The following is a 9,345-nucleotide window of genomic DNA, read 5'->3' as shown; positions in this document are numbered from 1 at the left end:
AGTCTTGGTTTCTGTTTTAAGTTGATTTCTGGGATGGACAGGACTGGCCCCAGTTGAATGCTGAACACTTTCCCTCAGGCTTAGTGTAGTGCCACATAGTGGCATATTTGTCTTGCCCCACTCACTCTATTCCTTGGTTCACTAGCCAAGCTCTGTTGAGGTACAGAGCATTGCTGCATTGCTATTGCACCTTGAACAAATTTCTACCATTTGGAGGTTGGATCTCTGTAGCACTGGGAGGAGTCAGGGTATAAAGGACAACAATGTCCTGCCCCTATTCTCTCTATTCCTCTTTTTTCTAGCCAAACTCTTTTGGGACATAGAATATTGTCATGCTGCTATTGAAATTTGTTGTGCAAATTTCTACCGTTTGGAATTTGGATATCTAGGGGACTGAGGGGAGGGAAGTAGGGTGTGGAGCTGACTTTAGGGTATAGAGTTGACTTCTGTTGCTAGTGCAGTCCTACTGCCTAGTGTGGTAAAGGGAGGGGGTGCTGAGTGAGCTCAGTTAGGAATTATTAATTTATTTTGTCATTGGTTAATTGAGTTTTGACATTGTTTGGTTTCTTGGTGTCCTCAAAGGTGCAGATGAAATTGCTTTATCTCTTGTGCATAATTCTTAGGCTAGAAAAGTTCTATTCTACCATCTTGTTGGTCACATGACCTAGAATTCTCGCTTATCTTGTGTTTCAACTTTCTATTAACTATTTTTAGTATCCTTCCCAGGATAAACTTTGTTCTCCCCATTAAAGAAAAATGATGCAAAATAAGATTTGAGTAGTTCTGCCTTCTCTCCATCAATAGTTTTTCTTTTCTTTTTCTTCTGATCATAATCAACAGCAAACAAAATGGGCATTTCCATGTACAATGTAGAACAGAAAAAGAGCATTGTGCATGAAAATGAATCTTGATAACAATAACACAACAGGTAGCATTTATATAGCACATTATGGATTAAGTATCATAAGGATATAATGCTTTACCAATATTATCTCATTTTATCTTAACAACTCTGTACAGGCGGTACTCTTATTATTCCCATTTTACAGATGCAGAATCTGAGGCAGATAGAGGTCAAATGCCTTGCCCAGGGTCATACAACTAGTAAGTGACTGAAACCATATTTGTACTTCAGTCTTGCTGACTCTAGGGCAGCTAGGTGGTGTAGTGGATTAGAACTGGGCTTAGAATTAGAAGACTCATCCTCATGAATTCAAATCCAGCCTCAAATACTTAGCTATAGGATGCTGGACAAATCACTTAACCCTGTTTGTCATAGTTCCTCATCTGTAAAATGAACTGGAGAAGGAAATGGCAAACCACTCCAATATCTTTGCCAAGGAAACCCCAAATGGGGTCACGAAGAGTCAGACACGACGGAAACAACTCAACAACTTGGTGACTGTAGGTGTCAGTCACTCTATCCACTCAGTTTGCTTTTTAAAAAGCATATAATTTAACATTTTATTTCTTTTAAAAAATCTATATGTTCCTTTATTGGAAGAAAATTCTTGATGAGTATACAGTGATATATTGCTATGGGAAAAGAACTAGACAGAAAATATTACATTCTAGTCATCTAAACATGTTTTGTTATACTTTGTTCCTTGTTTGAACTGTTCCCTATATTGTTACAGTAAAAATGCTTTGTATTTTAACAAGTTGGCCTTGCACTCTTTTTTTTTTTTAAAGCAATTGGGATTAAGTAACTTGCTCAAGGTTACACGACCAGTTATTTTGTGTGGGTGCCAAGTATCTGAGGATCCCGGGTCTCCCGGGTCTCCTAACTCTGGGGCTGGTGCTCTTACTCACTGAGCCATCTGGCCACTCCCCTTGCACTCACTCTTTAAAAATGTAAGTGGCATAAAACTTCAGGTATAATGTCTTACAGGATTAGAAACCTTTACTTGAAAAGACATTGAACAGCCAAAGCAGCGTTTACTATCTCACCGTATTTGTATATCATTTCATTTGGACTAGCTAACCTTTTTTCAGTAGGCAGTGCTTGGAAGAAACAAAACAGGAGTGCTCCTAACCTGAGTTGCTTGCTCCCAGAACTCATTTTTCATTTTAAATAGCTTACTTTCCTCTTTGGACACACTTTATAAACAAATACATGGTAACACCTGTCCTAGTTATAAATTGGGCATTCTAGCACCAGAGTTATGTCTGATAGGAAGAACTGACAGCTACATTTTTGCTGTTCAAAAACTGTGCATATTTAATATTATCAGATAATTGCAAACCATGGGACGGGCAACTTTAACCAATCAAGTGAGTGCAACAAACTAGGAAATGATTTTTCATTGATAGACCTATGCATATTTCTTGAGAGCATAATTTAAAGTGAATTCCAGTCATATTTTATTAAGATATTTCATAGTTTGTAAACAATGTACACTTGACTCAAAACTAAATTGTAGCAGATGAGTCCATATAGCCTAAAATTTATTTTACAAAATGTACATCATAATAGTAATAATGAAGAGTTGTCTCTTCTCCTTGCTAAGGCAAACCCTTCTATCTACACTTTTGATACCATTCCATCCCATCTTCTCCAGCAGATTACCCTCTCTGTCATTTTAACCATTTCACTAATCTTCAATCTCTTCCTTTCCTATTGCTGAAAAATACCCATGTGTCCCACATCCTCAAGAGACTCTTACTTGACTTACAGAAATTCTTACGTGGAGATAGAATATTGTAAAATGGTTTTGCACCAAGCCACATATCAGGAAAGGTTAAGAAATTTATCCAACAGGGGTGGCTAGGTGGCCCAGTGAATAGAGCACCAGCCCTGGAGTCAGGAGGACCTAAGTTCAAATCCAGCCTCAGACACTTAACACAAAAAAACTGGCTGTGTGACCTTGGGCAAGTCACTTAACCCCAATTGCCCTCCAAAAAGCAAAAAAAAAAGTTCTTGATCTTGTGTAGCTTATGTAGTCTAGTAGTCACAAAGCCAACATTTAGGAGTCAGTAATTTAGTGACTATTTTCTCTTGACTAGTCATGTAAAGGAAAAGTCACAGACCAGACCTGGAAAGGAAGACAGAGTTTTATTCTAGTGACTATCACTATGACTCTGTCACTTTTCCAGAAAATCAGTACAGAGTGAGCCATCAGCTACAATATGAAGCTTTTTATCTGCCTAGCCAGCCTTGACATATGTGCTAACCTTTCTATGGATTCATTTGGTGATTTACAGTGGGGATGGCAACCTTTCTTTTTTCAAATTTGAGCCAGGTGGAATAATTTCTTTTTAGGGGAATGGATTGCCTTCTGCTAGAGACCTATGCTGGTATCTAATGGAGAGTCTTTTTTTTTTCTTAAAAATATTATACATTTTATTGTCCTTTTTATTTTTCCAGAAAAAAATAAATGAGAATGAATAAAAAGAAAGAATAAAACCACAAACAAAGAAGCAGCCAGCCCAGCCTTTTTCTCCCCTAAACCAGGCCTCCAAACCCTCTCATCAGGGGAAATCCGCAAAGACTAGTCCCTGACAAAAGGCAATTATGAGGAAGAGTGAAAACAATAAATGGGTAAGGGAAGGGGCAGGGCAGAACAGAAGGGAGTTATGATAATCAGCTGATATCTTACTTGCAAGACCAAGAAAGATGGCAAATATATGTTGCTAGGTGAATATATATTTATATAATAAATCCATAAGTTAATAAATAGTAACTCTCTGAAAGTTCTTACTTATTTTAAAAGTTATTTTTGGGTGGGGATTTGGAATCTCAAGATCCTGTCACAATAGACCTTGACCCTGACCCTGCTCAGGGCCCCTCTCTCCAAAATCAAGCCCTTCCTTCTTCTGGTCTTTTTTCATGGGTCTGTATGACTTCACAGCCAGGTGTGCAGATGAGCTGAGTGTGAGCCAACGAGACAAGTTCTTTGTGATCCAAGAAGAGGGCATGTGTGAGAACTGTTATATTTAAACATACGAAGGACTCCTATCTGGAAGAGGAAACAGGATTGTTCTATTTCCAGAGAAAACAAGTTAGGATCAATGGATGGAGGTTACAGGGGAGAAGATTCTGGCTTAGCATAAAGGAAAACATTTTAACACTAGTCTCACAGTAGGATTTTCTACTTCAGGACTTCCCCATCACAGAGTTATATAAGCAAAGACTGGATGAACCTTTGACAAACAAACTAGACAAGGGGATGGAGGATGACCCCTGAGGTCCTTTTCATCTCTGAGATTTGATGATCTATGATTCCCTGGTCTTGGGTTATTTTCTCTTTTCCTTTCTTCTTTTTCCTTCTGAACTCCCTATAAAAATATATACACCTTCATCAGTGATTCCTTGTCCTTGTCCTCTTCTAGAAGTATGTGTAGAGATGCCAAGAGACATTTGTCCCTGTGCCATTGTGAGGTCCATGTTTTTCATGATAGAAATCCTACTCTTGGGCCTTCCAGGGGTCATCCTGTATATATGCCTGCTTCCAGGTGAATGCATGGTCTGCGTTTCCTTTGTCTTCCATTTTGGTCTTCCATCTCCTCCTGCTCCGTTGAGCAGATATAAAGTGCCTCCAAAATAGATATCCACATGACATACACACTTAACAAATTCTAAGAAGTTGCAATCAAGGATTGCTTTCTGGATCTGATATCCCACAAAGCCTTTATTGGTCAATAACATTTTGTTGGAATCATTTGCATATAATTGGTTTTTTCCTTCGCTATTCCAGGAAAAGGGAGAAATATTTTGGCAAATGCAATTTGGGGGTGTTATTTGGGGATTCCTTCTAATCCTGGAAGCCACTGTTTCCTAGCACCCTTGCCAAACAAAACAGGGAAAGGGGAGAGCTATTTTTCCTTGACAAGTATATACTGGTCTTTTGGATAGTGATGTAAAAGAGGCCAAGATTCAATCAATCTGGTTCACTCAATCAAGACTCCACTTATGGTCCCAGTCTTCATGGTCTACTCATGGACATACACATAAAATGATAAGTAGCTGTGCTTGAGCCCAGAGCTCAGCGCTGACAGCAAGTTTGGCAAATGCTCTAAAGAAAAGGTGTCTTGTGAGGTAGTTTTATGAAGAATGGGCTCTTCATTTACCAGGGAATTAGATCATCAACGGGAAATGATTCTAAAGGAGGAAAGTCTGAGATGATGGAACCTTTTTCATATTCTTTAAGCACTTCAAATATTTGACTTCCTGGCTCTAGTCTCTGAACCACATTATAAGACTCCATTATGTTTTGCATGACTTCACATATATAATGTATAATGGGTATATCATATTGCTTGCCTTCACAGTAGGTGAAGGAGGGGCTGGAGGGAGAATTTGGAACTCAGAAGAAAAAATAATGCTAAAAACAAACAAATGAATGAATGACTATATAAAGACTGTACTTATTACAAAGCAAGTCCTACTAGTTTGGCCTGCCCTTGATCCTTATTGTTCTAGCCCCTTTTACTGCTATGGCAAAATGTGTTCTTTCTGGGACTTACTGATGCTGGCAGAGAGAGCATTTCTTTTAGTAATGAATGCTTCCACCATAATTTTTGTTTGTCCATAAGTCCTAGAATACCTAGCTTCTAGACATGGTGATTTCATCAACTGAGTTGCATGGATTATGAGTATACAGGAGTGAAAGGCTGGGTTGAGGTCTCTGGAGAGAATTGGTCTAAGGGGAAGGTTCACTGTGAAAGATGAAAGCCAGAGGAGAAAAAGAGAGATAGGGATTGAAAGGAAGAGGAAAAAATGGGCATAGAGCTGGTGTGCTTTTCCTGGCCTTTAGCAAACCCCTATGGGGGCTAATTCTTGAATGCCCTCATTCATGCTGAGATATTGAAACATCATAGAAGCAATGGTTGAAGGTTTTGAGACTTCATTGTTTGCATGTTGAGGGACTTCAGCAGCCATCCTCTAGGTGAATAATTAACATCATTTCTGTTTTGTTGATTGCACTGCTGAGCAGGTAAGGAAGTAGGCAGAGTAAGGATGAATGGAGCTGGAGATGTAGGAGGTGACAGTTTTGGGAAATGAGGGGTAGGAGTGATATAAGATAATATTGCAGTGGTGGGTGGGGAAGGTAATCGAGTCTTTAGCAGTTGAATCTAATAGAATTCACAGTATGCACTGCTTGGCATTAGCTCCCATGGAGGCTGTGTAAGCCTGCTTCTGGAAAAGCATAATACATATCAGAGGGGCCTTGCCCCAGATTCAGAGCATGCAAAGGTATTTGGTGACCATTCTCTATTGGCTTACAGTAAGATGATTTAAAAGAAACAAACCCCTTTAATTGACTACTGTGCTAGACTGGGTGTGCAAACAAAAGACTCCAAAGGAGGAACTCAGTGTCTCTCTCTTCCCTGGTGGCTTTCAAGTGAGGAAGAAACTACTGTAAGCCTCTGGACAGGAAGAAGAGCATCTTATCTCATCCGGGCTACCATGTGGCTATGGACACATCGTGCTGCTATTTTTTCTATCTGTTATATTTCTTCTTCCTTCATCTTCGGGGAATGAGCATTGAAGATGGCATAGACTAGGCTATGCTCTTGTGTGTCAAAAGAACCATCAGAAGCGTAGCTGGATTCCACGTTTTATCATTGTTGTTCGGTCATTTCATTTGTGTCCAACTCTTGGTGATCCTCTTTAGGGTTTTCTTGACAGGGATGCTAGAGTGGTTTGCCATTTCTTTTTACAGATGAAGAAATGGAGGCAAGCAGAATTAAGTCACTTGCCCAGGGTCACATTGCTAGTAAGTGTCTGAGGCTGGATTTAAACTTAGTCCAGCATTCTAACCACTGTGCCATGTAGCTGCCAGACGATGGTAAAGCAATCTTTCTAGCCCAATCCAACAGCAGCCAAACCTGGTGAGGAGTCAGGCACAGGGTGACCCACTTTAACTAGACCAGTAGTGAATGGACTTAGCCACTGCGTTGTTATATAATGCAAGCAAAGGATCAAATTGCCCATCAGTTCTGCTGTATCCAGAAGTGAATTTGGTGGGAGGAATATTTGTAGCAACCAATGTAAGTTTGAGCCCATGTTCCCCATGGACTGAGGGTGGTGGAGGAAAATGTGCTGCTGGTTGAGAAATTTTTGTGATTTGGTACTTGCTATATTTTCTTTGTAAATATTCCTTTGTTAAAGCGAATATCAATGATATCAAGGAGATATCAATTAGTCAAAATGATATTGGGGGTACTAATCACATATTAGATGATGCTGGGGAGATACTAACTTACTCTGGTCCGGTGATATTTGGGGGAACACACTTAATGGAGGCTTGCTACTGTGTGTAACGTTCTCCTGCTTCTGCTCACTTCACTCATCACTAGTTCATCTAAATTTTTCCTGGTTTTTCTGAAATCTGCCTGCTCATCATGTCTTTTCTTTTCTTTTTTTTTGCCTTTTTTTTTTGGAGGGCAGTTGGGGTTAAGCAACTTGCCCAAGGTCACACGGCTAGTTTTTGTGTTAAGTGTATGATGCTGGATCCAAACCCAGGTCCTCCTGATTCCAGGGCTGGTGCTCTATTCACTGCCCCACCTAGCTGCCCTTACCTGCTCATCATTTCTTATAGCACAATTGTATTCCATTAAATACCACAACTTGTTCAGCCATTCATCAATTGATAGGCATCCTCTCATTTTCCAATTCTTTGCCACCACAAAAAGAGCTGCTATAAATATTTTTGTACATGTAGGTCATTTTCCCTTTTTTGTGATCTTATTGGGACACTGACCTAGTGATGGTATGGGGATCAAAGGGTATGTACACTTTTTTTTTTTGCTTTTTGGAGGGCAGTTGGGGTTAAGTGACTTGCCCAAGGTCACACAGCTAGTTTTTGTGTTAAGTGTCTGAGGCCAGATCTGAACTCAGATCCTCCTGACTCCAGGGCTGGTGCTCCACTCACTGAGCCACCTAGCTGCCCCAGGTATGTACACTTTGTCTTTTGGACATAGTTCTAAATTGCTCTGCAGAATGTTTGGATCAATTCACAACTCTACCAACCATACGTTAAGGAGACATATGATTTCTACACATAAAAATGCTAACTATTAAAGATTCAGGTAACAGAACAGGATTCATAACTTAGAAGTTCTGGTACAATCTGTTGGGAGGATGATACTTCAACAGGATATAAAGTAGTTGGTGGCATTGCTAATTCAGATTTTACATTTCATCTTGCCTCTGCACTATCACTCCACTAAACACCTACATGTCTTCTGATCTTTTCATTCATTTGCTTATGCAGTCAATTGTTCTTGCTGCTCCCCGAACCTCTTAGACACTGAATCTCTGAATCTTTTGAACCCACAAGGTTACCCACTAAGCTGGGAAATGTCCACCTCCAGAACTATATTTGGTCAACTATTCCAGAAAGGAAACCTAAGCAGAAAAGGATCCTGGGAGTTCAGAGGCAAGCTTGTCCAATTAAGTCCACAGTGCACGTTGCTTCATTGTTGTCCTTTATTCTCGAAGAGTACTAAAATGACATCACCATGTTAGAGTCATGTCACAGTGTGTCTGACTATGGTCGATCCGACCAATATGAGTTCAGAATACTCTACCACAGGTCAGGCACAAATAGTCCATGTGAACATTCGAGGTGGATTCTCTAAATCTGCACATCTCCTATTTCTTTTGAGCTACTTCAATTCTGTTTTGCTCATAGAACACAGCACCTTTTTTGATTAGGGTACACCAGGGAATAGTTATAAGTAAGGGGAAGACAATGAGCACCAATCCAATCCTACCCTGCCACTTCACAAGAGTCTAGAGATAGAGTGAATCACTTGGCATGCACAAAAGTCATGATGAAGAGGGTTGATCTAGAAGTTGTCTGCTCTTTTTCTGTGCTTTAGGTTTAGCATACCAGGCTTTCCTAAAATGCAAAATCCTTTCAGTGCTGGGCCACCACATGTCTGGAAGCAGCCCCCAAATCACTCATGTGGTTTGTATAACCAGGAATTAAAGCATTGTCTATGCTAGGGCAGGAAGAGAGGAGGCGGCACCGGGGAGAGGAAGGATTTCCACTATATAAGTGTCAGAGAAAGGTTTGGGAAACAGCATACTGTAGCGGATAATAATAACAATGATAACAATTATCATTTATATAATGCTTACTATGTGCCAAGAACTGTGCTAAGAGATTTACAATCAGTATTTCATTTGGTCTTTACAACAACCCTGGGAAGTAGGTGATTATCCCTCTTTTACAGATGAGGAAACTGAGACAAACAGAGGTTAAGTGACTTGCCCAAGGTCACACAGCTAATAAGTATGTGAGGCCAGCTTTGAACTCAGGTCTTCCTGACTGCAGGCCTGGTATTCTCTCCACTGAGCCATGTAGCTGCCCTGGATGAGAGAAGCTTTGAAGC

This window comes from Petaurus breviceps, unplaced genomic scaffold, assembly GCF_028583685.1.
Source record: "Petaurus breviceps papuanus isolate PSGF00001 unplaced genomic scaffold, PetGlider_PUasm1.0 90847, whole genome shotgun sequence".
In the NCBI taxonomy this organism is placed as follows: domain Eukaryota; kingdom Metazoa; phylum Chordata; class Mammalia; order Diprotodontia; family Petauridae; genus Petaurus; species Petaurus breviceps.
This window is presented reverse-complemented; position numbering follows the sequence as displayed.